This window comes from Poecile atricapillus, chromosome 2 (genome assembly GCF_030490865.1).
Source record: "Poecile atricapillus isolate bPoeAtr1 chromosome 2, bPoeAtr1.hap1, whole genome shotgun sequence".
Taxonomy (NCBI): Eukaryota; Metazoa; Chordata; class Aves; order Passeriformes; family Paridae; genus Poecile; species Poecile atricapillus.
The window spans coordinates 128,412,488-128,419,269 of NC_081250.1; positions in this window are offsets into that span (position 1 = coordinate 128,412,488).

Consider the following 6,782-nt stretch of genomic DNA (forward strand, 5'->3'; position numbering starts at 1 on the left):
ATTAACATATCCATAATAAATGAATAATCAGAACACTGGAAGATTTATTTTTAAATATCAGATGCATAAAATTCATCTTACCTGTCCTCTTCCTTGTTATTTTTTCCCTCTTTCCCATCTATCTCTTGTACTCTTCAATTATCTTTGATCAATTTAGACACTATTTAAGAAAACAATATATTTTCGGTTGTTTTTGGGTGTTAAAAATTTTAAGTACAAATATTTATAACCCAAGATTAAGCCTTTGAATTAATAAATAATAAAATAAATAATAAAATAAATAAAATAAAATTTTAAAAAATTTAAAAAATATTGTATTTTTTCTATTTTGTATTTTTCTATTGTATTTTCCTAAAAGAACTTTAAACCTTTCCAGTCTTACAGAAACAGGTAAGACTAAAATTTCCAATCTCAATTTGTCTCAGAGGTTCTCATTTACCTGAAACTTAAATGAAATTAACTTCCCATTTTGACATTCAAAGTGCAACAGGAAAGCAAACTTAATTGTTGTAAAACAGCAATGTTTTCCAGTCCAAAATTCTAACTCCTTTTTAGGTACTGAACATTTTGTATAATCATAACTTGATAGATTTTCCAGAATCAATTTCTCATGACAACAGTTCCTGTAAAGTCAGTACTCCTGACTAAATCACAGTTGTTTCCTTGCCCATGCTTCTATGCAAGAGATGACAAGGATTTACATCCTGCATATTTCCTCTTTTATTTTGCATATAAGTACAGCACAACTACCACAATATAAATACCTTCAGCTTGAAGGTCACGTTCTAAACTAATTTGTATTTTGTGCTCTTAAAAGGTACTTTTTATAAAATGTTTGAAAATTTGGCTTCAAAAAATTGGCTGAGATATGGATCTACACTAGAGTTTTTCACTTACTGAAAATATTTACACAGAAATGTATTTCCAGTTTACCAAATCATACAAACTTTCTCTCTTTCCTTGAAGACCACAAGGTGGCATGTGAAACATATGATAATACTAACAGCATACTTGAAATAATACAGTAGAAAAGTGGTATGCAGTTCTACCAGATGACCATAATGTGAATATGCAAACAGTTTTAAGAACCAGTCTAAATCATTTGTAGGAGTTTGCCTTTTTCAGTCCAAGCTCTTTGCACTGGAAAAGGAACAAGATGTGCAAGCCTTTCACTAACAAGGAGAGATTATTCTTTTTTTATATAAAAGTATATTAAGGCATTCTAACAGACCATGGGCCTTGCTACTCACAGAGTTATCAGAGTGAACTCCAGCAAATTTCTTCCAGGATTTCCATTTATCCATAAGAACCAGATGACCATTATGCATGCATGCTAAATCATCATTTTAGTGAAAAGTAATTAGAATATTTTAGTAAGCATGAAATTTATTTTAACAGTATTTTAAAATTGAAAACTATGGACTCTGGCACTGTTTTGCTACACCACGGAAGTTCTGAGCCTGTTGACACTGATGTCTGAGTACAATGAAAAGGTTTTCGCTTATCTCACATACTTCTAAATTCAGCAGATTCAGGAGATGCCATTGGGATGTCTAAAGGACACCAAAGATCTAACAGTGTTAACTGTTAGGAGTGATCATTGAGGTATCTTCTTCTCACGTGCTTTACCCAAGATGTTAATATTACATTTTTGCCATTACCAACAAAACTTGAGTCATGTTGATGTGTCCGGTTTTCTGAACTGCACTCCAGAGAAACACCTTCATTCCTCAGATCACTTCAAATGCATTCCAAACCCAATCTTTCTGCTCCATCCCAACTACAATCTCAGCCCTTCTGGGTTATTTTACCCTGTATGAAGGTGAGCTGTGGTAACCCCAGGCCAGTTAACTCTTTACAGGCATTTCCTATTTTGACCAAATGTCAGTGCATTCAGGGAAGACAGCCACAGGAAAGTGGCTGCTCCACTCCACAAACACTTGTGAAAGCGTCACGTTAATGACCTGCTAATACCTATGGGCATTCAGACAAATTGAACCTGTAAGAGCACCCTGGGTAAACAGAGCCCTTCATACAGGTTTTGCATATATATTGTTCAAGAAAATATTCCACCTTCATTTCTGTTTTGGTTTTTTGGTTTGGTTTGGTTTGGGTTTTTTGGCCTTTTTTTTTTTTTTTATTATTATTTTAGAGAATTTACCCCAGTGCAAACTGTTACATTTGTGACAAAAATATGCCTTACGTTATTCCCAGATGACACATGCTAATTGTTTATACAAACAGGAAGAAAGGACCATGTGTTTATGCCTGAAAAGATGATTAACAGGTTGATTCATTATGGCTTACTATAAATTCTGTGAAGCATAAGCACTGTTGCTAAAAGTCATAGACTTTCAACATAATACTTATCAGGAAATATCTGCTCCTAAATGAACAAGAAGTAATTGCACTTACTAAAAAAAATACTGAGGTTTTGACTACCAGAATCACAGAATCTAGGCAAAAATGGACCTTGGAAGGTTTTCAAACCTGGAGCAGTTAATTGGGGCTATTTTTCCTATTATGAATGTAGTCCTGTATGCTACAAAGTATGCTAAGTCCTTACAAGTCTTAACTCCTCATTTCATTTACAAATAGGCTGCATCTTAATTTGATTTCAAAGCACAGAGATGTTGTCAAGTAAACATGCCAAATTTTCCCTTATTTAAGTGCCAACACAAACCACAAAAAAAGCAAATGTAAATGTATAACATTTCCAACTCCCACATTCCCACCTGGTTCTGTGCATCCACTTGGTTATCTAGACCTTGCCTTACAGTCTTGTAATTAAGTAATGAATGTTTTTCTCCTTTATGACTCTGTCATGACTGACAGCTTGATAGCTATTTGGAAAGAATTGTAGCTATTCAAGTTAGAGGACAGAGCTCCAACACATTATGTATTTCTGGGAACTGAAATTACAGACCTAGCAGATTTGTTACACTCCAGGAGGTACCTTGAATCATAAAATCATAAAATGGGTTGGGTTGGAAGGGACCTTAAAGATCCTCTAGTTCCAATCGCCCTGCCATAGGCAGGGACACCTCCACTAGATCAGCCTGCTCAGAGCTCCATCCAACCTGCCTTGAACACTTTCAGGGATGGGGCATCCACAGCTTCTCTGGGAAACCTGTTCCAGTGCCTCACCATCCTCACAGTAAAGAACTTTTCCTGGTATCTAATCTAAATCTACTCTCTTTCCATTTGATTCCATATCCCCTGTAACTACATACTCTTGTAAGAAGTCCCTCTGTTTGTCTTGTACAGCCCTTTCGGTACTGGAAGGCTGAAAATACCCCAAAGCCTTCACTTTTCCAGGCTAAACAAACCAAATTCCTTCACATTTTTCCTTGTGGGAGAGATGTTCCATCCCTCTGATCATCTTGCTGGCCTCCCCTTGACTCACTCTAACAGGTTCATGTCTTTCCTGTGCTGGGGATCTCAGAGCTGGATGCAGCATTCCAGGTGGCTCTCAGCACAGCAGAGCTGAGGGGCAGAATCACCTCTCCTGACCTGCTGGCTTTGCATCAAATCTGCTGGACTTGTAGAATAGTTTAAATTTTAAAAGAGGAAATAAAAGGGAAAAAAACCCTTGCTCCAATTCACTGCTGAAAGAAAATTTTTCAGCTTTCTCTCAGGTGAACTAATTTTATGGGAAACACCAAGAGCAGCAACATTTTAGACTGAAAACCAAAATAAAGGTTAGAACCTAGGAGTAGGGGAAAGGGGGAAGCTGAAGTATTTGAGGAAATACTCAGCATAAAAAATGCACTAGACTAATCCTGAATGCAGGAGAGCACTGAATACCTAATACTACCTGTGCTTGTAAAGTTGGAGATGTCAGGGAATGCTCCAAGGCCTGGCACTCATCTTCCAACAGGAGATAATTCTGTAAGAATTTTATTAGAATAATCCATTTTGGCTCATGAGAAATACTGCTCTCCTAATAATCTCCCTGGTTCAGAAATCAGAGCTAGGAACTGCTCTTAACAGGCATTTCTGATGCAGATTCTGTTTTGGATGGATGACAGTCATCCCATGCAAGTTTTCCTTGTTGCTAAGAAATGGTCAAACACATTTTTATTGGATTCAGCACCTGGGCTTCACCTGGCCCCAGAGGATCCACATGTTAAGGTACTGGAGAGTACCACAGTGTTACTGTGTCTAACGAGAAGCCTTCAAAATCACCCCCTCTTTTCCTTCCTCCTCTGCCAAATTTTTGCCTCTTCATTAATTCCACATGGAAAGTTTCACTGGGCTCATGTAAGGCCAGGGGCTAGGAAGAGGACCACCTTCATAAAGGTGCTCAGGTCCCACAAGCAAGTGGAGAAAAGAAGAAGCTGAGTGGAAATAGCAAATAAACATTGAAATGTTTCAAGTGTGGGGTGGCTTTGCTAAACTGCTAGGGCTGAAAGAAAATGTCTGTTGCCTTCAAAAGAGCACTGGAGTTTATCCTGATATTACCCTCATGATGTGTCATCACCACATGGGCATCAACAGTAGCATAACAGGGAAATAAAAATCCAGGTGACTCAGAAGCATCAAACCTCAAGCACTCCCTCCCTCCTTCCCTCCAAACTACTAGAAAAGCTCTCAGCAGCTCTGTTCTTCAATTCAGTCAGCTGGGTGGTGTCAACATGTTGTAATAGCTGGGTACAAGTGCTTTCATGCAGCTCTCTTAATATAAAATTGTGTCAACAGACATCTAAAACCACAGGAAACAACTTCCAAAATAGTTCACGTGCTCAGGAATGGCTCACCTAGAGTGTGGCACACACTAACAAGGAAGGGTTGATTAAGGCTGGCAGGAGAATACACAGAGGATTTCAAGGGCTGTTGGTTTCCATGGTTGTAGCACTCATTACCAATAGATCTGAGCAAGTGAGCAAATGTAACACATTGCCAGTGTGACAGCAGGCAAACCAGGATCTCAGCCAGAATCTAAACACCTGATCCATTATTTCAGAAAAAAATGTTTGTTTCAGTAAGAACAAACACAATTGAAGAGGTTACTACCAAAGTCCTTCATTCCTGCAATGTGGATAGTACAAAATATTCAGGCAAAATATTCCAGGTGATTATAACCAAATATCCCTTATCTTTTTATGTAAAAGCTTGAAAAATCCACAAAATAAAAAGCGGGGACAAAGGCATTGTGATTACTGAATAAAAATTCATTTTCTAAAACAGGGCCTTTTATTCAGCTCCAAAGACACACTAAAATTTAGAGACTATCAAGTGCTACGAGAAAAAAAAAAAAGCCATTTCCCAAAATTTTTCAGAATATTTTATAGGCAACGGGGTCTGTCATGTTTAATTCCAACAGCAAAAATACCGTAAAGTAGTTTGAGATATAAAATCATCATCATGCAACCATAGCTGCTTTCAATCTGTACATCTTGTCTTGACAACAAAGAGATTCTTGCTGTTGTGGAAACACAGTCAATCTGGTGAACTGAAAAAAAAACACAACTAGATTTGGTGCTTAATATTCATAAAAATAAAGGTACTAAAATTTTTTGGTGGAGGATAAGACTGAAACAAATTGGGGAAAAAAAGAGTCTTTATATTAGTAAAGACATGCAGGTAGTGTGAATTTTTTGAAACATACACATGAGTATAAAAAGTTGCATGTATATCTATGTATAAGTGGCCTGGTTTTCAGGTGGAGATGCACAAGAAAAGATACGAATTTTGTAGCCTCTTCTCAACATCAGTGTGGATACCTGTTTACAGTAGCAAGCTAAAAGCTCTTTCCAGACTATGCTGCCCACAGGGAAGAATGTCAAAAAGAAAATACCACCTCAGTCTGGAAAGCATGTTTAATTTCAGTTGTTATTTTTCTTTATCTTTTACAGAGATACAAGGAACAGAAAGTGTTTTACAAGTCAGCATCATGACGTACTAATCACACAGTAGCTAGCTGCCCTCCCAGATTTCGCAAGTTTAAGGAAGACTAAGCCCATTCCCATAGCTTTTACACTTTCAGAACTATTTTTCCCATTTTAAATTCAAAAAATTACAGTCATTACAACACTAATCAAACCACTACGAATACTACACACACACACACACAAATTCTCTTTGCTGTGGACTTTGTTTACCTCATTATCAGTGGGGATTTTCAGGAAATTTCCATGTGAAAGGAGGAGTCAGATCCAACACTTAAAAATGAAAAGGACCATGTGGGAAATCTCACAAGTTAAAATTTCAAAGAAGTAAACCACAGGCAGCTATTTATCTGCAACATGCTATATATACTGTTTCTATCATTTAGAAGCAGTATTTAACAAAAACCTTAGTTATATCAAAAATTTAGTCTACCTTACTTAGGACCTCAGCCTGGTCCCCAAGCTGCCATTAGGGTTCGGGTTAGGGTTTGAGGTGTCACAAGGACTACAGCTCCAGGAACACTGGAATAGGCAGGACAAGAGAAGCATTGCACTGCTCCAACAGCACTGCCTCCACATCCACTTTTAGAATCATAATCATTTTCCTGGGGTTTAAGTACTTAACACTGTAAATAAACATTAAATCAACACAGCACACAGTAACAAGTTCTGCAAATAATCTTTCAACATAGTGACATCTTAATGGCAAAGAATCATGGTAATTGTTCTTTGCATATCATTTGCTTTTGGAAACAAAATCTTCCTTATACATCAAATTTAAAATTGTATGACCAATGTCAGTCACTTTGACATTGTATGACAATGTCAGGTACTACCAACACAGTTAACACAGAGAGGAATATACATAAACAGATACCCAAAACTGGCATA